The sequence below is a fragment of the Protopterus annectens genome, chromosome 5.part0, assembly GCF_019279795.1.
Source record: "Protopterus annectens isolate FY-2018-M chromosome 5.part0, PAN1.0, whole genome shotgun sequence".
Taxonomy (NCBI): Eukaryota; Metazoa; Chordata; order Ceratodontiformes; family Protopteridae; genus Protopterus; species Protopterus annectens.
In genome coordinates this window covers 1,063,491,189-1,063,515,897 of record NC_056735.1, presented here as the reverse complement: position 1 = coordinate 1,063,515,897, position 24,709 = coordinate 1,063,491,189, and positions in this window count along the sequence as shown.

Below are 24,709 nucleotides of genomic sequence, written 5' to 3'. Positions count from 1 at the left end.
AATAGACAAAAAGCAGCCATTTCAGAATTTGTCCCTGAAAATGTAAAAGGTCGATAACAGTTTAGAGATGAGTCATACATAAAAACAGTTGATAATGCATATGTGTGTTGCTTGGAATGCTAACAAATTTCAGAAATGATCCTCCACTAACTAGAAATAGTATGTAGCTCCAGGTATACCAGAGAAAAACAGAAGTTAAACAGCAGAGGATCAATGCCAACAGTTATAGTTTCCTGGTACTGACTAGTACTTGACAAGTTAGGCAGACTGGATTGGACAAGCACTCCTCTACTTTCACTGTCTGTATGTCTGCCTTTCTCTCTCTCTTTTTTCTTTACTACAAAGGAATATGAAACCTTTTTGCAGCAATTCAAAGATGTAAAGAAGGCCACAATGCCTTATTAAATTTAACTGTTTAAAAAGGTCAAGGACTGCAATGCGTATTAAGACAAATATTTCAGAAAGGTTACTTACATATTACAGAAGCAATGCCAAGAATAGAAATTAAGTAATTTACATTGGACTGTAAAATATTTAGTATTTTATCTTTTTATTTGCCATTTGTTAAGCAAGTTGGTTCGCTAATCTAGGGACCCTTTTCAGGCATGAGCCAGGCTATATAGGCTAAGAAAAAAACAAGGAACTATGACATATACTACTACAGAGGTGGTACAATCTTACAATTACACATTAGCACATAGTGATGCCCACCAATTTCAAAAACAACAAGAATACGGTTATACAACAGTGGCATTACAGTTTAAGCACAGAGCATAGATAAATAATTATCCAGCAAAGGGATATGTGGCATTGTAGACATATGTTCAATATAGAAAACAGTCAGTCAGATACACTTATGAGCTGGGCAGCAAAACAGAAAAAAGTGAATTACCATCAATGTTTATATCTGAAATAGATGTATTTAGAATACAGAAACAGTAAAGATAATAATCTATACATGAAATAGTGGTACAATAGATTGGAATGGCTTAACAAAGGTAGATAATATTTCTAATAATCATGATACATATAGGTGGGAATGTAATGTGTGGAATTCAATAAATTAATATCATGGCTAGTTTCTGCTCCTTTTGATATAAGTTTGTGAGTGAGTGTAAAAATAATGTAGAATAATACTATATTGCCAGAATGATTTTTCTCATTCATACTAATCCTGTTTTTACTGGGGCCCTGTGCTGAAGGCTAATAATTTTAGTTGGTATTGAAATAAAACCAGAAGCTGAATTCCTGCCACCAGCCCCCTGATAATGAATAGGCCTAATGAATGCTGATAAGTGGCAGGAATCTGTGACCAGCTGCTTCCAGGCAGGTAATGCAGCTCTGATTTAATTGGGTGAAGGTATTGGAAGGCTGTATTACTTTAATTGGTAAGGAGTTTCTAAATGGAAAGGACAAAGTAAAATGGTCAAATTGTGCTGCACAATGCCACTTAGAATGAGATTGTATGCATCTGTTAATCTGCTGAGGAATGAAGCAGTTCTCAACAATTTTCTCAGTGAAACCAACTCCAGCAAGCTTGTCCCTTTTGTTCTCCCTTGGGAAAATGCAAGACTGAAACAGAAAATATCTTTACTGAGGCAATCATTTGCCACGTGTGGAAAGCGGATACAGCTATAAAGTATGAAAAGGATTTCTTTGTGACTACAATAAAGAAGGGAAAAGAGATGAAGCATGGTACAACAGTGGGTCTGTCACTGCACCCAAAGAAAGCATAAAATGATGACATTTGCAGTGATAGGCTGCAAAGAAAATGTAGACAATTTAGACAGAATGAGAGCTCCGATAATCAAATCTAACCTTAAATTAAACTGTTACATGTCATTAATTACAGAAAGGATGTGGACACTTTTCAGAAGTCAAAGAATTGCAAAGTTCTCAATGTGAAACAATCACCTGCAGAAAAAAAAAACAAATGTGCCAAAGCTGACATATGCAACATGCATACACACTTTTATATGAATGTATAACAATAATTTGATTATGCTGTTGATAAAGTTAATTGGTACAGACTAGATTTAGAAACTCCTTTGAAGAGATTTGCTTTATTACATTAAGAAAAGTAGTGTGGTTATATATTACAGGCTTTAACAGCCTTAAAATACTACAGTTTGTAAGACCGTGATACCAGAGTGCCATGTGAGGCCTTCTAATTGTGCTTTGTGCATTGTACTTGCTTTACAGGTGGGAGAATTGGAAGGATTACATGTCCTGCGGAGCCCACATAGGCCTGGCAGTGGGAGGAGAAGAACAAACCGCAGCATAAAGCAAGTGTTGAATAGGCTTTCCCAGGATCCCCAGGTGGGTTTCGTGTATTGCCTAATGCTGAAAATGAGACAAATCCTGCTTTCTTTATTAGTCGTAAAGACTGTTATCTTCTCTTCCCTACTGCTTGCTATTAAAATGTATCTGCACTAAATGTACAAGACCACTGTAAATGTCTCAGCTCTTCTTATTCAAGGCTTTTGTTCCCATCCATTAACAATACGTATCCTTAGTCCTTTATTAAGTGTATTGTCTAGCACAATTATTTGAGAAAGCATCTCAGACTACAGTGGCATGCTAAATGGTCAGAAGCGCTAACCTGAATATTTTCCTAAAGTTAAAATGTGCATTGAAGCTTCTGGCACAAAGCCAGCATCAGGAATATCTAATAATCTAAAAATGGAGTCAGTTACTTGTTTAAACAAAACTGGGAAAAAACAACTTTCATTGTAAATCTGTAACATTTAAATTTAAGAAGAGAATAATATATTGCTTATCAAGATGAAATTATCATATGAGATGGAAAAGTGAAACTTTTTTTTGAAATATTGCAGAAGACTGTATATGGGGATATAATTAATATCATTACCTAAGGTTATGAAATATTTAAATTTCAGTGCTTTCCTTTTTAAGGTTTGCATTTCTTTTAACCTTATTAAACCTGGCACAGTTAAAAATAAGGCAATCAGTTATACTATTCTTTATTAATGTTGTGACACACAGTATTTCTGCATGACAGGTACACACTAAGGAAATTATTGTTTTTGTGTGTGTGTGTGTGTGTGTGTGTGTGTGTGTGTGTGTGTGTGTGTGTGTGTGTGTGTGTGTGTGTGTGTGTGTGTGTGTCTGTGTATGTGTGTACTCGCACGCACATGCACCTACCTTTGCATTCCTTTTGTGTTTTGGGATGAAACATTTGTCACTTGCACACACCATTTCTTTTTCAGGCTTGCTTTATTTTTGTGGCATATGTTTGGAAGAGGAAGAAAACATATAGGAATTTTATATTTATTTGAAGTTTAAATTGTTTTCATTACATGCCAGACTGTATCATAGTGCACTCTTACTTCTGATAGTGTGGTTGATATGCTGTCATTGTATGAGTGTGTAAAAGTTGGAGTGGGCATTTTATGTAGCTGTATGTCTCACGTTTTATGTTTTCTTTCAACTGTTTGAATCACGGAACAACTTTGTGTTTTGTACTTTCATGTAGCTATATAAATCCCGTAATGATTTGTTTTCATGTTTTGTTTTTCTGTAACATTCAACATACTATAACACATAAAGACAGTTTGCATTTTTTTGTCAAATTTAAAAATTTCATTTTTTTTATACATTTTGGCCATATGTTTGTATGCATATATTCAAGACATTTTATCTATGTAAAATCTATAAACTGTGAACTGGCAAACTGAGAATTCAAGATTACCATAACATTTAGCTTACTCATATACCTCACAACATCTTAGAGCAGAAATCTAGACAAAGCCACAAATAATGTGGGGACAAAGGCCCAAAATAGGGACACATTTAAATATTGCTCTTACAAACTTAGAAAGTTGATAGATTAACAGGTTTTCCATTAGTGTGAATTTTCGAAAGGGTAAGAAGTCTGAAACTAAAATGTCTGTCATTATTTCCTGGCTTCATTGTTCAATAATTTGCCAATGATTTGATAGCAAACCACAATTTTATGAAAAACAGTTCAAAAATATGAGACAAAAATCTGGACATCCTGCAAAAATCTGAACATTTGAGAGGTATGCTTAGTCATCTGATCCATGGCATGTTTTATTCTACGAGCAAAAGTCGAATTACTTCAGGAAAAAAAAACGGCTATAAATGCTGGAAAGAGATTAAGCACTGCAGCCAATATATATTTATATATCTCTAAATAATGAGTAGCAGTTCCTTTTCATTAACATAATTTGTCACTTTTCTCAGCTAGAGGAATACCTTCTGATTATGTTTCATTGTGATGTATTTAATTAGTAGTCGTGTTGCTTTCATTGTGAGGTAGAAACTATTGTATTTCCAAGTTAAGGTTGTAGACATTTAGAGGCAGACTCTGATCTACAGGAATTTTAACAATTAACATGAAATTCTGTTGAAATCTAGTAATTCCCATTCAAACTTTTTGCTGACTGGTGATTCCTATGACACATCACTGATTGTACATGGTGGTAACTCTTCCTCAATTTCTAATACTATTGTTAAAAGTAGTTTTATTTCTACTATAAAAATGCTAAAAGGCAGCTACAAACTTCTAAGAAGATCCATATTTATGACTAATATCATGGGTTCTATAGCTGATTCACCAACAGAATGACTGTGGTCCTTTCTATAGTAGCAATAATACTGCACTGAAACTAACAATGACAATCCTTACTGTTGTATTTACGAGGAATTCTGTACCAGTAAAACATTAATCAGTCAAGAAGGCTACCTCTGTATACATTTAAAATAATTCCCCAGGAAACAATTTCTTTATTTAATATGCAGTTGATTAGGTTGCATCTGGGATATTTTTTCAGGTACGTCCTGGCTACAAGACAGTTGCAGTCCATATCCACAAAATAAGGTTATGCAAGTACATGGCTAACACAGCAGAGCAGCTGCATAGTGTAGTTATCCATCTGCCATTTTTAAATATTGCATTATTGTAGGAGACTAGAACAAGATAAATATAACAACAAGTATTCCATCAGAAAACGCTAAGTATAACAACAGGTGTTACATTAAAGCAAGATAAGTATAACAAGTATTACATCAGAGCATGCTAAGTATAACTACAGGTATTACATCAGCGTATGCTAAGTATAACTACAAGTATTACATCAGAGCAAGCTAAGTATAACTACAAGTATTACATCAGAGCATGCTAAGTATAACTACAGGTATTACATCAGCGTATGCTAAGTATAACTACAAGTATTACATCAGAGCATGCTAAGTATAACTACAAGTATTACATCAGAGCAAGCTAAGTTTAACTACGAGTATTACATCAGAGCATGCTAAGTATAATTACAAGTATTACATCAAAGCAAGCTAAGTATAACAAGTATTACTTCAGAGCAAGCTAAGTATAACAAGTATTAGAGCAAGCTAAGTATAACAAGTATTACATCAGACAAAACTAATTATAACAGGTGTTACATTAAAGCAAGATAAGTATAACAAGTATTACATCAGAGCATGCCAAGTATAACTACAAGTATTACATCCGAGCAAGCTAAGTATAACAAGTATTACTTCAGAGCAAGCTAAGTATAATAACAAGTATTACATCAGAGCAAGCTAAGTATAACAAGTATTACACCAGAATGTGTAACAGATAATTTGTCATAGAACTGAGTAGAGCAGGTTTGTTTCAGTGATAATCACTGCGAGCACTTCTAAAAGGAAAAGTCCTGATGATGCCTGCCATGTCATCTCTGCCAGTTTTTCTGAAAAAAATACTGAACTATATTGTTTGCCATGAACTTCTGATTCACCAAACGTGGACTGAAACACACTGGCTGCTGTAAATGCCTTGAATGGGCATATCTGTGATTTTATGCAAATCATTTGTCTTAGCATTAAAAATTGATATCAGTACGTACAGTAGGTTAGCATAAAATAGGTCTATCCTTCCAAGTAAGAATATTTTAACCAGGTAAGCACTTTTTTAGTTGTGCTGATAATGCAATTACAAGAACAAAAGTAATGTTTTTCTCCTAGCAGTGTGAACATTTATTTCAGTACTATTTTAATTACAGTCTCCTAATTTTCTTTGTTTAAAACTACAATTTTGTAACATCAGATTTTTGTCTCAGATTAAGTTAGATGCTTTCACCCAGCTGAAGATCATATTGTGGGTCTTCAGTTTTTGTTTGCAACTTCATTTTCATAAGTCTAGTTTTATACTTTTTTATATTAGCTCAGAAACTTCACACAGTCACATTATTGAAATGCACTATCTGAAACACACAAAGTAGCAGTTTCAGATTTAGCTTCTGAAGTGACAAATACAAATATTTCTCAGTATTCTCACTATTCTGTCTCCACCATTTTCACTACTAGAGCATTTCTCCCCAGGCCTTCTCTGAAAATAGGCTTGGTTCCTAGTCGGACTTTCCCGGTCAACAAATGTTAAATAAAATAAATACTACCAAGGAAATGGCATTGTGGCCTTGTCTCTGCAGAGAGGAAATGCACAGCAGAATGCATGGCTGAAGGTGACCACTTACAAATAAGCTTTATGTTTACATTGATACTTTCAGTGCTCTGTTAATCGTGAAGGTTCCTGTGTTGCACCATTTATTAAACATACTTCATAACTTTAGTACTCTTCTAATAACAGTAGATTAGTAATAGTGCCATGATATGGCAGCCATGGTGGTGCAGCAGTTAGCATTGCCACCTCACAGCAAGAGGTTCTCAGGTTCGATCCTCAGCTGGGGTGTCTTCTGTGCGTAGTCTGCATGTCCTCCCTGTGGTCGCGTGGGTTTCCTCCGGGTGCTCCGGTTTCCTCCCACATCCCAAAGACATGCTGTAGGTGGATTGGACACTCTTAATTGGCCCTAGGAGTGAGTGCGTGCATGTGTGTGCCTTCTGTGGAAGGTTGGGTGCCAGGCTGGCAACTTGACACCGTAAACCTCCATTGCCAATCATGAGCGGACAGGTGATCCGCTGTGGCAACCTCTAACCGGGAAAAGCCGAAAGAAGAAGTAATCCTGCCATTATGACATTATGTTACTTGATTTTCTTGTAGAGCTTCAACTTGTAATTTATCAGATGTTTATTTTTTCTGAGTTTAGATTCTATGTTTTTCCAGTAATCAATCCTAGAATTTGTCAGACCTCTACAGTATTTTATGTTTTGTTTCAAAACTATACGTTGTATTTCAAAGCCCAACTCACTGATGGCTTAATAGGGTTCAATGCATCACTTTTCTGTCTCCTTTTCATTGAGAACGTGTTTTGGCTTGCATATCTATAAAGACATAGGGCTGAATTCACAAAGGTTTGCACAGAGTCTAAGAGTAGAGTAAGACTCCATGCAGCCAACATGCCTGCCGAGCGATCCAGGAACAGCCAGTAGGGGCATGCAAGAGAGCTCCTAAAATGACTCTTACATGGACAGGGCTAGGTTATGCACATTACCTCATTTGCTGCCAAAAGCTATGCAAATGATGTAAATTTGCGATCCAGGAAATCCTAACCTGTCCGAGTAAGAGTAGTGTTATTTGCAGAAATGTACTCCGTTGTCAACTGAGCAAGACGGAGCCATGACAGCTCCAAATAAAGGATGCATCCTGTTGAGGAAGCATGCCAATGGCCAAAATATACAGCCATTGGCAATGTTTCCCGCTGCAAAATAAAAAAATATATATTTTTTTTTTAACCTCGATCTCCCAAGTTTAAGCATAGCACAGCACCGCGCAAACGTGCTGCACTCTAAAAACCAGAAAACCAAAAAATAAAAGCCACAAATAGGGATTTTATTCAAAATATTAATTTGCCATGCAAGTGAATGGCAGGCTGAATACAACATGGCTACTGAGTAGAGGTTGCTAAGGGGGGAAGCTCAGTCTAAGAGATGTAACCAAGCATTAGTAGGCAATCCTATGCAAATGAGGGTAAGGATAGTGAATCCCAATTTTACATGGCAAATGAGCAAAGTCTGTGGAGTGTAAGAGTAGGATAAGGGGAGTATCAGAGTAGAAGATAGGTGACATCACGAGGGGGGTATGTATGAAAGAATGTAAGCTCATTGGAGCAGAGTGGCATGTGTTTGCTGTCAGTTACTTATCACTGGAAGAGGTGTGTCAACAGGTATCCAAGCTAAAGCCAAGAAATTGAAGGTGTATGCCGTGGATAATACTAAAGTTTCTTGTTGAAGTGCCTGCAATGTGTTTGCGCGTCGGTGCGTGCCTGTATATCGGAGTAAGACTGTGTGCATGCATGTGCTCCTGTGTGCACATGTTTAAGCCAGAGTAAGTATGTGTAAGGTTATTGAAATTTGTGTAAGCGCGTTTGCGCCTGTGTGCGTGCGTTCAAGCAGGAGTCAGCAAGTGTTAGGCTGTGTAAGCATGTGTGCACGTGTGTGAGCTGGTGTGCGCTTGTTTGCGTGGCGCTGCCCCCTGTGGAAGCAGAAAGGGAAAAGGAAGCACAACAAATAGTAGGAAGTTAACCAAGGAGAACTAGCAGAGCTAGCAGGTGAACACAATCAGAATCAGGCAATTACACAGGCAGTACACTAGCCCAGCCCAGCCCAGCACTTACAACTCTGCAAACAACTTTCCACCATGTTTTCCTCAGAGGCACTGCAACACTGCAGTAAACTAAGAGAAGTGAAAACTTAAAAAGCTTTACTGAGACAAAGAAATGTTAGGGGCTGCCATTGCTGTTATAAGGCAACATATGCAACATGCTGAGGGTGGTGACAATGTGAATGCTGCTGAGCAACCCACATTGAGAAGACGGAGAAGAGTGTACAGGCCCAGGGTAACCTAGCAGGGACTACATGAGCTGGAGATAGTGGAGCACTATAGAGTGGACAGAGACCTCATGCAGCAAATTGTTGAGATGTGCAAGCCACACCTCACACACATAACCAACAGAGAGGAACCCATCCCAGTGGAAACCAAGGTATGTGTTGGCCTAAGAATACGGTACCTTCCAGAGACCAACTGGTGATATGATGGGGATTTCACAGGCATCAGCATCCAGGGTACTGCACCAGTTCCTGAATGCCATGTCAGCACATGTTGGTGATCATGTATATTTCCCCAATTCCCGTGAGGTATTGGCCAGCAATTTGTGTCTTTTCCAGCAAATAGCGGAATACCCTGAGGTAGTGGATGCAATAGACTGCATGCACATACGCATCAAAGCACCAGCCGGTGAGCAGGGTAGGGCCTACTTTAACTGCAAGGGCTTCCCCTCCATCAACTGCCAGGTTGTGTGTGATGCCCAGGGCATAATACTGAATGTGTGTGCTGGCTGCCCTAGAAGTTACCATGATTCCCATATCTGGCATCTGACACAGCTGTACCAGATATTTGCCAATGGGGACATCCCTCATGGTCACCTAGTGGGGGATGTTGGATATGCACTGGAGCCGTGGCTGATGACATCCATAAGAAAAGCAAACACACCTGAACAGGAACGCCATAATGAGGCACACTCACAAACACGAAATGTAACCGAGTGTGTTTGGGCTTCTCAAGTCACGGTTCCGGTGCCTGGACACATCTGGTGGAGCCTTGCAGTACTCACCAACTACATGTACCCAAATTGTCATGGAATGTGCTATGCTACATAATATGATCCTGCGAAAACAGCTGCAGCAGGAGCAGCATAGGGCCGGGCCAAACAGCCCCCCGCCATTGCCAAGGCCATCACAGGCAGAGAGTGACTTGGAGGAGGAACAACCTGAGCCTGCCCCAGTAGGCAGAAGGAGGCATGCCCAGTATGCTTTGGCCTTGGCAAAGAGGTAACACATAGCACATACACTGGCTCAGTAGTAACCCTGGAAATGGTACCTCTCTCTGACTCGCACATATAGTAAAAGGGATGCCTAATTTGACACTACCTGTTTTCAAACATGTATAGGGAGTGTACTATGTGCATCTGACATAGGCAGCCCTGCAGCACCACCTGAGGCATGATTTCCATATTTTAAGGAATATAAAGCAGTGCTAAACAGCTTTTACCACTATTTAGTATATGTAAACAAAATCACACACACTAACTAGCACAACTTTGGGCAATGTTGAGCAATATTGGGCAACGTTCAGCAATGTTGGTTAACGTTGAGCAATGTTGGGCAAAAGCAGGTAAACATGCTCATATTTGCTTTACTGTTCCTTAAGCAGTCTAGTCTGCCCAGTATGAAAATATAAAGCAGTGACAGTCCTCGAACCCAGGATACTGCACACTATAGTCACACTACTGAATCACTAAACCATGACAGCATTTCACTGGTCAGCCCGTATGAAGAAATGTTAATAAGTCTATGCAAAGTGTCTCATGGAAACCCTGCATGCGCAGCATAATCCCTGTCGAGTTATGACACAAAGGTGAGTCCTGCAGTAAAAATACAACTTGATTTTCAACACACACATATAGTATAAATGTTAATATTGGACGTGTTCACACACATCAACAAATGTAATGGACTTCAGACAGCAACATACTGAAAGGTCACACTGGGCATGCTCACACACTTGAATAAATGTGGCAAATGTCAGGCAACAAAATACTGAAAGGCCAAACTGGGCATGCTCACACACTTAGGCCATGTCTGAGTACAGCAGTGGGCCACACATATCTGGCAGTTACATGTGTTAACCCAGGAACCTCTCACTATTCACCAATCCTGCCTTGTGCACACAGTTATATGACAACAGACACATATATAATATATTGGAACCCTGTCATAATCAAATATGTACTACAGATACTTAGGTTGTTCATAGAAAGTGGGAAAGCAACGGAGATAAAAAACCTGCAATCAGTATCATCAATAAACAATGTGCACTCCAAACATTATCCAATTCAGGTTATGGAAAGATTATCTGCGAAGGAGTCCAGACAGAACCATGACACTTCCTTCAGCTATGTCATAAATAGCAATGTACACTCATATATGTCCTGAGTCAGGGCCAACTGTAAATGACTGACAATGCCAACATCCTGTCAGTCAGGCCCATACATACATACCCGCCTCCCACTGACAAAAAGCCCTATCAACATACCAGGAGATATCACATATAGAATGGGTAAACAGCTCCTTCCAAAGCTGAAAACATGGCATCAGTTGGATTATATTGTTTCCCTATATGTGTCATAAGTGAACTACAGAAAAAACAGACCCTGCACCTGAACAGTCTGTTGAGCCTCACCCTCTCTACAGGATATGAAACTGTTGAATGGGTTACAGCAACATATGGCACACTCCACAAGTGTTGGTGCACAACAGACCATGGGAACTATAGTCTTATAAGCCTATGAAGTCTGATCTGCAAGGCTATGGAGCCCATCATGATTGAAGTCATAAACAGAGCTATTGGAAGCCTACAAACACACAACCCTACCAACTTTGGTTTGGTCATGGGCAGATCATGGTTCCCAAACCTGTTAGACTGTTTGCAAGGCAGCCACCCAGGACATACATCACTGAAATGAGCTACACATGTCCCATATAGACTTTGAATAGCCCTTTTCCAACATCCCAGACACATGTCTTATCCACAAAATCAACAACCTGTGCATAAATATGTATTGTCATATGATGGATTGGCAACTGGTCCACAGATAGATCACATAAGGTAAGAATTGTGAGTCCTGTTCAAACTGGTAACACCTACTGTCCCCCATGGCTCAGTCCTGGGATTGCATAAAACAAAATGCACACACATTACCGTCTAGTTTGTTGATGTCAGCATCCTACAAATATAGCAAGAGAAATAAAGCCACCCAGAAAAGCATATAGCGTTGTGTTAATGCGTATCTCTCTAGTGTCATAACATAGTTAGGTAGGGGTTTGAATCCTGCAATTACTGAGTCTGGGTGTATGTTTGTGTGTGATTTCCTTTGAGAGGAGTGCCCTTTTTGAAGACTAGGAAAACACCTTAAAAGAGGCATATACTGCTTTGGCAAGTCTGATGATGTCAGCATCCCACAAATATAGCAGTGGAAATAAAAACTCCCAGTAAAGCATATAGCGCGTCGTGTTAATGTATATCTCTCTAGTGTCATAACATAGGTAGGTAGGAGTTTGAATCCTGCAATTGCTGAGTGTGTGTGTGGGGGGGGTTATATGTTTGTGTGTGATTTCCTTTGAGAGGAGTGCCTTTTTGGAGACTAGGAAAACACCTTAAATGTGGTATTTTCCTCTTTGGAATGCCTGATGATGTCAGCATCCCACAAATACAGTATTGGAAACAAAAACTCCCAGTAAAGCATATAGCGTCGTGTTAATGCGTATCTCTCTAGTATTATAACATAGGTAAGTAGGGGTTTAAATCCTGCAATTGCTGAGTGCGTGTGGGGGTGTATGTTTGTGTGTGATTTCCTTTGAGAGGAGTCCCCCTTTTGGAGACTAGGAAAACACCTTAAAAGTGGTATATTCGTCTTTGGCAAGGCTGATGATGTCAGCATCCCACAAATACAGCAGTGGAAATGAAAGCTCCCAGTAAGGCATATAGCTCGTTGTGTTAATGTGTATCTTTCTAGTATTATAACATAGTTAGGTAGGGGTTTGAATCCTGCAATTGCTGAGTGTGGGTGTGTGTGACACTGTTGGTCAATGTGCTGTGGGTTTTGCTTTTACTACTATATGACATATCAGTAAAACAATAGTATGTGCATTGCACACTTCAGGTATCTGTGTGGCAAATACATATATGTACATGTAACCTCAATTAGTTCATAGGTGTGAAGCCTGCTTTCAACATGGGTGCATCTGTTACCTTTGACAGATTGTGCTGCTACTTCTCAGACCTTAGGTCACATATGTATGTTTGTGACAAGGCCAGCCACTGTAGTGATCTGTGGCCTAGGTCATCTGTGTCACACACACCCATGACAGTTTCTATAGAATAGTGTGAGTGAGGGTTCATGCCTGGGGTATATTTCAGCCATGTTCAAACACAACAAAGTCTGTCAATAATGGACATTTATGATAGGTGTACAACAACTTTGTGGATATGCATACATACCCCTTATTGCTTATGTGATACACCGAGGGACTTCAGAATACCTTTGGAAATGTGAATACCAAAGGACAGATGATGTAACACGTGGCTGTATGTACACATCGGTACCCATTCTACATGTTGTGGGCTACTAGCTATGTGGTACTGTCTGGATACTATGTTTAGTAAATGTGGATGACTATGCTATAGTTGGCTTATACCTTTACAGCATGGGTTGGACAACAGGTATCTGTCTGTATGATACCCTAGCAGAGGATAAGTGTCTCATCCAGAGAATGCATTGTAGGCCACTGCATGCATTTCCAGATGTGGACTGACATATCCCTAGTGTGTTTGCTTGTACCTAAGAGGGCTACATGCCAAACAGGAGTGGTCCCAGGAATGGGTGGCGGTCAATACCACTGGTTACTGGTATAGTATAGTACCGGAAGGATCCAAATGCTACTGAGTTTCCTACATCTGTGTGGCAGTTGCCAAGACATCATCTAAAGATTGGTTATAGTCAGGCTATTGAGGTTGTGTATACTACCAGAATGCAAACCAATGACAGATAGTAACAGTATCACCCACAGCATAGTGTCAAACCATGGCATACACACATGTGTACCCAAGTTAAAACATATGTGTAGTAAAATGCATACTGGACACCAATAGAAACTATGAAGTGTTAACACTGTGTAATACAGGGCATGTCACCCTTCCCATGTGTCCATTATGCACATACATGCAGACAGTGCACCTCCACCATGTTCACAAATGTACACCTGCAAATCTGTACTGCATACATCACACACGTAATGTCCACTCACCAACACATGCTGCCAGAACTACACACATCAGCCAAGTGGCACATGGGTGGACAATACATTTTTGGAATTAACACTGGTGTAAACAATACTACATTGATAATCATAGCTTTAATGCATCATGCCTGCTCAGATATACCTACAAGGATATCATTACACTTTACTGTTGACAACATGCTAACATTGCTACACTGCTATAAAGTCACCCTGTGCATCAGCACCATGTTAGCCTGTTCCTGCATCAGTGTTACAGATTACAGGATGTTGCACAGTTTCATCATATGCACAGGGTGTGTTGTTGGTTTGCCAGAGCCCGACACTGACCCATCCAATCGACGTGTGTGTGTGTGTGTGTGTGTGTGTGTGTGTGTGTGTGTGTGTGTGTGTGTGTGTGGGACAACAGTACAGCATGGGTCAATGTTGATGTAATGTGTGTGTGTATGTGTTAGCCCTAGGTGTTTGGTTATTGTGTGTGTGTTTGCATGCACACAGTTCCACCATGTGGCTGCCAAATACGGGAGGTTGTGGGACAGCCACAGACTGTACCTGCCAGGCTGTACAGATCACCGTCTCTGGCCATGGACACAGAACTTGTGCCTGGCAGGGGTGCCACGGACAGTATCGGGTACTAAGCCAGCCTGGGTACTATCATCAGAGGCAGAGGGATGTCAACTGGACCCATGTCCCTGCTGGGACTGGCCAGAGACACATGCACGTGGTCTTCTATGATGGTGTATTGATAGCCCAGCCCCAACATTGCTGGGGCTGGTACTGCCACTACGGGAGTGGCTGTGGCTTGTGTGTCATCCACAACGATTGCCAGCTGATGTTGTTGCTGGCATATGTCCACGTCGACATCTCAGCCATCCTGCACTGTCCTGGCACATGGACATGACATTGCGGAGGACATCTAATGTCTCCCCCCAATGTCTATCAATGACCTCTGTGTAATTACAGATGGCACCGGCAAGGTCATGGATACTGTCATTGATAGCGGTGTTATGGGCCCTCTGTGCCCTTAGTCCCTGTCTGGTGTACCCTTCCATACGTGCCTGTGCCTGCATTACAGCCTGGACCATACCTGAGGTTGTAAGACCTGTAGGGGCACGTCTGCCAGGGGCATTATGACCAGCAGTGCTCCCACGAGAACCCCTGGACATCTGCCTATGTGATACCATTCCAGGAATCTGGGTTTGGCTGCTGTGAGGGGATGCATGTGCCATAGGTACCACACTATCTTGGTCAATGCCTACTGTATGCTGTCCCTCAGCTAAGGCCATTGGGGATGAGGGATGTATTGTCAGTATGAACGTGTGCATAGATGGAGTGGAAAGCTGTGTACTGTCGAGTGGCAGCCCAACGACAGACCCTATCAAACCTGCCTATGCCACAACACATGTATCATCATTTCCACTATTTGTGGCAGTGATTTCAGATTCCCTGCTGCACTCAACCAACACAACCTCAGCACCTGTGAGAGGAAGACAGGAAACACACTTTACAATCTGTACATGATGTTAGCATACATGCACACATGAACACATGAATACATGCACACATGAACACATGCACACATGCATACATGAACACATGCACACATGAACACATGAACACATGCGCACATGAACACATGCACACATGCACACATGAACACATGCACACATGAACACCTGCACACATGGACACATGAACACAAATACACTACTCACTAAAGTTGACACACACACATACACACACACACACACACACACACACACACACACACACACACACACACACACACACACACACACACACACACACACACACACACACACACCAACAGCAATACAGAACATACATAGTGGTTGATGGTGGAGTACAGTATCACAAGCAAAGAGTCCTATCACACGTGTCAGCATGCAGGATGTGTGTTGCTCAACAGCATGCAGTGCGAGTGTAGAGAGTCCTTGTTAATAACAGTATAAATGTCTTTGATGCATGTGTGTTGTTCAATGATTGGCCTCACCCTGGAACACAATGTGTACATGGACACAACATTGCTGTGCAAGTATTAAATGCTTTTCAATGTCCTGTGCACCACCACTCATGGGTATACATACCATGGCTGGATGCACACAACTGTCAGGTGTATAGCAATGAATGCTATGTGTAGTACTGTAGTTACTGTAACTGGATGTAGTGTAGTACCATGAGCCATCATCAGGCAGCATCATGTGGTCACTCAAGGCCACTAATGTGTGCCACACTGGCAACTATCTTGCTGTACCTGAACTGCAGCACTGTGGCTACATTAACCATTTCAAAGGCAGTTGTTACATGGGTATGTAAGGTGTTCAATAGGGAGCATTGCCTAACATGAGTGTGGTGTGTGTTGAAGAGTGTCGCACTGCCCCATGATAGGCCTCTACCCTGCAGGTATAGTATGTGTGCTGTGTTAATGACATTTGGGATACTGGAGTCTGACCCTGCAGCAGGTGTCTAAATGCACTATGTGTATCATATTAACACTTACTGCGTATGACAAAGTGGTGTATGTTGTGTGCATGTGTATTGACTCTGCCTATACAATGTCCACTACAGTGTACCACAATTGTTTGAGATGCTCTGTGTATTGCATGTGTTTGAGGCAGATACTCATGTTACTGGGATGTGCATAGTCCCACAGAAAACATGCAGAGCATGCATTATGTGTAGGTGTTTTACATGTGTATATGGCCTACAACTCACCTATGACATGCACATGTTATTTGCTATATTAAATGTAGAACACTCACCAGCATGGGTCTGCTGTCTTGCTGTCACACCAGAGGGACCTACAAGGATATGAGACAGTTTGTCAGTGTCAACAACTATGGCATTGCTGCTGTGAGTTTGCAATTTTACAGTAGTACAACGGGTGACAGTCACAGGCATACAGATTATGTTCCAAATTATCAGTATTGCACATCACCAGGCTCTACATCTTCTAAATACACAGTACACATTCTGACATATACATATTCTAACAGTTGAGCTAACAGTAGTCTACAGATATGCCATATTACCTGCATGCTCTGAGTCAACTTGCTGGGTGACTCACGTCTCCATGATGACACATGTCAGTTGTAGTGGTTGGCCAGGAGCCACCATGCTGAGGAGCAGCTCTTCCACTCTGGTGAGGGGCGGATGTAATGCTGTACCACCACCTGTGGCAAGCTGTTGTCTGTGGACATCAGAGTCCTGCTGCCAGACATGTCTAATTAAATCACTGCAGTGATGGCGTACCTGCTCATACGTCCGGTTATGCATGCCTTTGTCATTCACCCGACAGACAACATCCTGCCACAGTGCAGTGCGCTCATGCTTGTCCTGGCTTGTTCTGGAGAACAGCAGGGTGTGATGTTGTAGTAGGGTGGATGTTATTATTTCCTCCTCTTCAGGAAAATACACAGGGCGATAGTGAGACATGTCCCTGGAAGACAATAAAACAATAATTGTGAGCAAGTCATGTGGCACACAACATTCTAAAGTACAGATATCAATGAAATGTCATATATAACAACCTATTGTCTGTCAGTAGATACACACTTTTAATACCACACATCAGTGCTCAGCCCACAACTGCCTGACAGTGCCTGGCACGTTCTACATATTAAACCATGTTCTGCACAGCAACAAAGTGAAACCAGTATGTAAGACTATGCAATAGTACATGGCACACTGTATGTGACACAATGCACCACCTAGCCACAGGAAGTATATATCAAGCTAATGCATAAAGAAAGATGTCATCCATTGCAATGAATGTAAAGTACAGTTACAGTATTACCAGTATATCACAGTAGTCTTTGATGCCAACCCCCTGCCTAACATATGTGCACAGTTGTTGATATAGGTGGCATACTGCTGTACTAGACTATACATTGTGCTAGATATACACGTATACCCTGTAACACAGATATGATTGAGGGTATGGTACAGACATACATACACACACATCAGACATACATACAACACACAAATGTATGCCAACCCAAATGAGCTTTACCTGTGTACCATACAATACTGTTTGTCACTACTTACAAAACCTTATGCCTGAGGTATGTAATCTGTGAAGACTACAGGGAAGACACAAAACAGTGTTTCCAAGCAATGTGAACATACACCATACTGTACTGTTTAGGCCTACAGCTTCAGGTAGTACTACAGTTCATATGGGAGATGGATTCAACAGCAGTACCACTCACTAAGCATACATGTATTGCTTTAGCCTACAATGGGACACCACAGTAGACAACAAGGGACTATGTCACACCGCATGCCAAACTACTTTTTCTGCCTAGCAATAGCATACACATCTTTTGCTAGGATCACAGCTAGGACACAAACTACCATGATAGAAACAGTTTCACACTAAGCTTTCACATCTTTACAGACCTTGCACACATTCACCAACACATTCACCATCACACTCAGTCAACCTCACATAGCAATTATTGCACTAAGTACATGTGTGTGAGTGTGCATCGTGTCATGGGTAGGTAATATGCCATTGGCCCTAGGGCCTACAGCAGCCTAGCCATATGCTACCCTGGCCTTTGACACATATGTAATCTAATTTCACTTGCCCCTGTCAACCAGAGCCACAGACGTGGTTCCCAGGGTGTATTTCCTATCTCCCAAACAGTCATCAGGAGTATTTATGACAACTGCTAATGAGGAGCTTTGTTTGCTATTGATAGGTGGTTTGTTCCAGCGTATGGCATGTCTCTGAGTTAGGACTCTATCCCTCCAGTATGTGCTGTTTAGTGAGCTGACAAGGTGTAGGGCCCTAGACCGTGTATCTGGGAGGGATTGTAATATGTTTACGTGGAGGAAGTCCAACAGCTATGGGTGTGACATAGCTCGGTATGTTAGGCAGAGGTCACCTCTGGGTAGGCGGTATGTAACACAGTGTAGCTGTGGTTTTGTGGGTCGTTCTGCAAAGGGCATCTGTTTGAGGCCGGTATTACTCTTTGTGAGGTATGTCTGTGGCCTTTCCAGTTGCTGTAGTTGGCATTGTACTCTCCAATGGGTTTTAAGTGTGATAAGTAGAGGGGAACACTGACCTATATTTCCCTAGATGACACACCTTTTGTGATGACGTGTACCACGTAGACAGAGTACATGACCAGTGTGGCACTGTGATTATCAAAGGGGAGGCTACTGTCCACCTGTGTCCCATGTTCCCTTATCACGCCTTCGGTGTTAGGTAGACTACCACCTATGTGGTAGTTAATGGGTACAGTGTTCTGGCAAGAAGGGATGGCACTGCAGTGCCAACACTGAGCTTCAGTCCATACCTTGGTCGCCAGGCACCTGTCGCAGTAAGTATGCCCCATGTCTCTCTCCCTCTATCTATATATATATCTACATATCTATATATATCTACATACATATATATATATATATATATATATATATATATATATATATACACATACATACACACATACATATAAACATCCATTGCTGTACATATAGATGTACATATAGGCACATATACAGTCCACTATTCATGGTGGGAATATCAATTATGCGACAGTTGTGAGATATACAGTTATGTAATAATATTGCACAGTGTTGTGCAGACTGCATTGAAGGTGTCCTCAGCCCATGTAGCTTTAGCAGGCCTCACTGGCTGCAACACTGCAAAACTGACAGAGCATACCCACAGCGTTTAACCACCACATGTCATATACTAGCACTGCATGCTGTTTTCTTTGCCACACACTACAACCTACATAGAAATATGCCCATAACAACCTTCAACAACATATATATATATATATATATATATATATATATATATATATATATATATATATATATATACACCCTTCACAAACAGTTGCAGTATGTCCCTTGCCCTATGCACATGTACAGATACATAGAGATAAGTACTGCTGCCACATATGGATGATTCACAGTATGTAGAGTACTCTTCATAAACATCTACTACATGCCAGCAAATGCATATGTGTTACATACCTTTCCTTTGTATTGCTCTGTTCTGTTTGTTTTTAAAGGAATATTTTTATTTATTTATTTTTTCTCTGTCTGTTGCTCTTTCTTTGTCTGTATCTCTCTGTCTTTTCATCTGTCTTTGTCTGTGTCTGTGTCTCTGCCTCTGTCTCTCTCTTGCTCTCTCTCTCTCTTGCTGCAATAAGATTATTGCATGTGTAGACAGCAAGTAGAGCCTGCTTTTCTAGGTATGCGCACATGTGCATGTGATGGCCTCTGCACCAATTGGTGCCCACCATTTACTAATTGTATGCAGCCTGCTGTGTGGTAATTGCAGTACTCACTGTCATAGCAGCCCACTGTTATAAAATGCTAGGTTAGGTAGGCGTAAGCCTTTCAGCTTTCCAAAGTGGGGCCCATGCTTGTTTGCTGTGGACACCGTTGTGTCAGTCAGAAGGTTGGTATACTTCTTATCACTGAAGCTAGGGTTGTAGCCAGTGATTTGCATGTTGTACTCAAACCCAAATGTTGCTGCTTCTAGTACACACTTGCCAGTGTAGAATTTTACTCACCCCTCCAAAAGCTTACGCAAGATACATGGGTGTATGTACTTTCTTTTCTAATTAGTCAATTAACTGCCATACAAAAGTAGTTATTGCAATGTATTCCTCTGGCACATGAACTGTTTGTGAACTACTATACTGTAAATATTAATTACCTCACTTCTGAACAGTTTGTTGTCTATTTGTGTTGACATTAGCACAGGCTGCTCAAGACAACTGGACACATTTCAGTACTGAGTATGCCTACCTACATCCTTGGTAGAGCCTGAATACACAGGTATATTGTTATTTTGGGTAGGGGTGCAGAAGTACAGAGAGCATTATATATTATTGTGTGATGTTTATCTTGCTGAACATACAGGGTTGCTGTGCACCTGTTAGTCTTACAAGGCAAGTAGTTTGTCTGCATAACTCCCACTTGTGGACATATCCAGTTGGTAGCCAGAGGTTAGCCTATTATTCTTTGTCTGTGCACCACACCGGTCTTTTCTGCACTGGAACAATGGCATTGTCAGAGTTGGCTGCTAACAGTACATGGCTACATCCTTTGATATTTCTGTGTTATACTCCTACATAAGGGTATGCTTGTGAGACTCATTCCAAAGCTATTTGCAGAGTGTGTAACAGCAGAAAAGCTGAAATGCCTGTGTGTTTCTGCCTCGGCCAGGCCTCTGATACACTCAGGTATATATTTGAACAGCCACAGGGAAAGGTACACATAAGTGAGGTACACCTGTAATATATTACAGACATTAAGTTGAGACTGTGAGAGAATCAGAGCATATGCATTAATACACCTTTTCTGACGTGCATGCAGTGTGTACTATTACTTATTGACATTATTCATTTAGTGTAATTCCCCACTTTTCGGCCTACCATCAGTACTTTTCAGAGGGATTCTGAGGGACAAAGCTAACATTTATTTACAAATCAGGGACATCCCTGAAAAGCAGTCACAGTTGGGAAGTATGGCCTCTGCCCTATTCAAATATTCCAGTGTTTATCCTGCTTTGATACTCTGTGGGGTTTGTAAAGTGCTACTGTAACATTATTTCCTGCTAGAATGGCTGGTTCTCTTTTCACAGTCATGTCATGCAATTCCACAACAACTGCTGGTAAAGATCCATAGAACAAGATTTGTGTTATGGCATTCCTGTTTTTCCTTTACATTCACCCATTGTAGTGCATGATATATTTATTACAGCACCAGCTTGTTGTATATCTACTGTGGCCTAGTGGTACTTCATGCAGTGTAGTGTGTCCACAGTTCTGGGTTCGAGAATGACAGAGGTGTTTTATTTTACTGCTCAGTAGAACAAGGGCCCTGCCATGCAGAGTGACTAAGGCACTTTTAAGCAGTTGTAAGTGGGTTTGTGCAGGTTTGCGCGATGCTTAGCAATACTTAGCTAAGCGCACATATGCGCACACTCACTCAAACCTGCTAACTACTGCTTAAAAGTGCTTACTCCCGCTAACCCACGCGCTAATTTCTTTGAAAGAAAATAAAATGGGGAGATAGGAAAGTGGTGAAAAAGAGGGCACAAAGAGGGAAAGACAGTAGGGAAACATGCTCAGGATGTGCAGGATGGGTGTAGGGAAGATCCATAGCTACCCATTTCTTTACCAGCAACAGCTGTGCATATGCAATAAATTTGGAGTGAAATTTGAAACCTTCCACCCCTGAGAGAGGGGTGAGGACAACAAAGTATGTTGTACTGCCAATTATAATTATCAGTTTACATGTCCAACGGACATGTGTGCGAAATGGGCAGCTATGTATGGGGTGTAATTATTTGTGGGAACAGATTGCCCTTTTTTTTTTTTTTCAGGTGAGAGTGGTAAGTGAGGTAGAGGAAGTAGGTATATTTGGGGATGTAGGTTGGGGAGGTAAACAGACAAGACAACCAAGATGCATACAGAGGTGGAGTATGACACATGGGGTGGGTAAACACAATTGATGGGGACGGATGTTTGGAAATCGCAAGCCCATGAGCCCACAGATGGTAACAGAGGAACTGAGATCTCCAACCATGGGCAGTCACCATTGCACCTTCACAGCCCCGAGGGTGGCTGTGCTGGGGGCTGTGTAGGAGGAGCAGGCTCACTTGTGAGTCGTGCCACTCTCGCCTCGAGCTGGCATAGGGGATCAGCGACTGAACGCTGGATCTCCCTATGCACCACAGCCCGGACCCTTCGGAGGGTGACAGGTGGCCCTTTTCCACCCACGCTTGCATGGAGGGGATGAGCCCCATCCCCTGCAGCTCTTCCACCCGAAGGTGGCACAGGACCAATGGAGGAGGGGAGCCCGGGCTAGGCACCGGACATGCTGGTGCCAGGTGCAATCGCCAGCTGAGGAGGGACAGGTGAGTCCACTGGGACTGGCCTTCCCATACATTCTGTGATTAGGTGTGTTTAATTACAACATAAACAACAGCATTCCAAATTAGTTGTAACAGCATGCAGTAATATTCCCATTAACCCAACACACCAGGGTTCCAACAGTTGAACAGCAAGCATAACACATGCATATATTGAATGACAGTGGACATTCCAACAGCATGCAGGGATGATTGGTGGCAACAGGCCACCAAGATTGTGGTGTTTGAACAGGGCACATGCATCAAAGTAAATGCAGATATTTATAGAACAATAGGACATATGTCCCAACAGTTGTTTTGAGATTAGACATACCCATTGAGGTGCGGAATTGCATTGTTCATGCGCATACAGTAGGGTGTAGAAAGACACCTCCATTAACATCTTATAAGTACTTTTAGTCTACTCTACATTCCTATTGACTGCAGGTGTATATCCCCTACATGTATTATTACACTAGGCAACATGCATTAGGTTGTGTAATGGATTTGGCTAGTTCATTATATACCTGACCTATATCTGACATATTAACTGTCCAAGATGCAGATGTTACTGCTACATAGTTATTTATTTTATTTATATTTATATATCTACATATCTGGATTTGTTCATGTGACATTTTCAGTTAAATTCCTACAGAACCCTACATTTCGCGTAGCACACTCACATTTCTGGGGAACACATTAACAAGCTACTCGTGTGCCAGATTTACCTATGCATGCCAGCCATTATCCGACTGTTGAGGACTGTATATATGCTTCACAGATACTGGCACTTCCTTCATCCACTTTATATGGGACTGCCCAATTGTGGGTTGACAGCACTTAATACAACAGTACTATTTATATAATGCAAGGGTACAACAACATTTCAAAGTAAGTGATGCAGACACACTCCAAGTATTATACCTTTATTAATTACATTACACACTTTTCTACAGGCTCTCTCCTTTATTTGATATTACAGTGCATACAGAAGACATATTCAAGACATTTTATACCTTTATTAATAGGTTACAATACTATTTTTCAGGCTCGCTCACTTATTTTATATGACAGTACAGGCAGAGATATTATTCCGGACTCATTTTACCTTTATTAATGGGTTACTACACTCTTTTCTGGCTCTCTGACTTATTTTATATAACAGTACATGCAGAGGAATTATTCAGGGCATTTTATGGCTGTATTATAGGCTACAACACTTTATTTCAGGCTCTCTCACCTATTTTATATAACAATACATGCAGAATAATTACTAACCTGCCTGGTGGCACAGCCTTAGCAGCCTATCTGCATAGGCTTGCTGATTCGCAGCACTGACACCTGCAGCTGTGAAGTAAATGAAGGGATATTGAGACATACCTAGCCATTATATAGACTAAATTAGCATGTCTTACATACTGCATTCCATGGCTACCTACTCAGTAGTGGGGCATCTTGTATGTCACAGACATCCTGTATCCATTGGTTCAGTAGGTCCTGCTTCCATCTCTTCAGGTCTGCATGGTGGTAACAGACCTGCTCACCAGTCCGAGGGATGCCTGTAGCACTGGTGAGATCATGAGCTAACCAGTTTCAAGCCTCTGCTTTGTACTCCATCCCTTGGAACTGGCCCTGCAGGAGTCGACTCATGACAGTGGACAAGGAGCCAAACCATGTATTTTGACTCCTCAATAAAGTGAGTACCCTCTCCAGCACCAGCCATTCTAACTGCAGATGGGAGCTACAATCAGTTATGGTGAGTATTCCCACCTATGGAGCTTAAATATGCCGCATTTCCTTCACTTTTTTGTGATTGGCCATTTTTGAAAATTCTTGGCTGACTGCAGACCTGCTTAGCAATGGTTAATCTACCATTTGTAAGTATATGTATGTTAACAGTGGCTGTTTATCCTAAACTGTCATGGCTTACTGGTTCAGTACTTTGATTATGGTGCACAGTGTCCTGGGTTCGAACCTTGTCATTGCTTTTTATTTTACTACTGT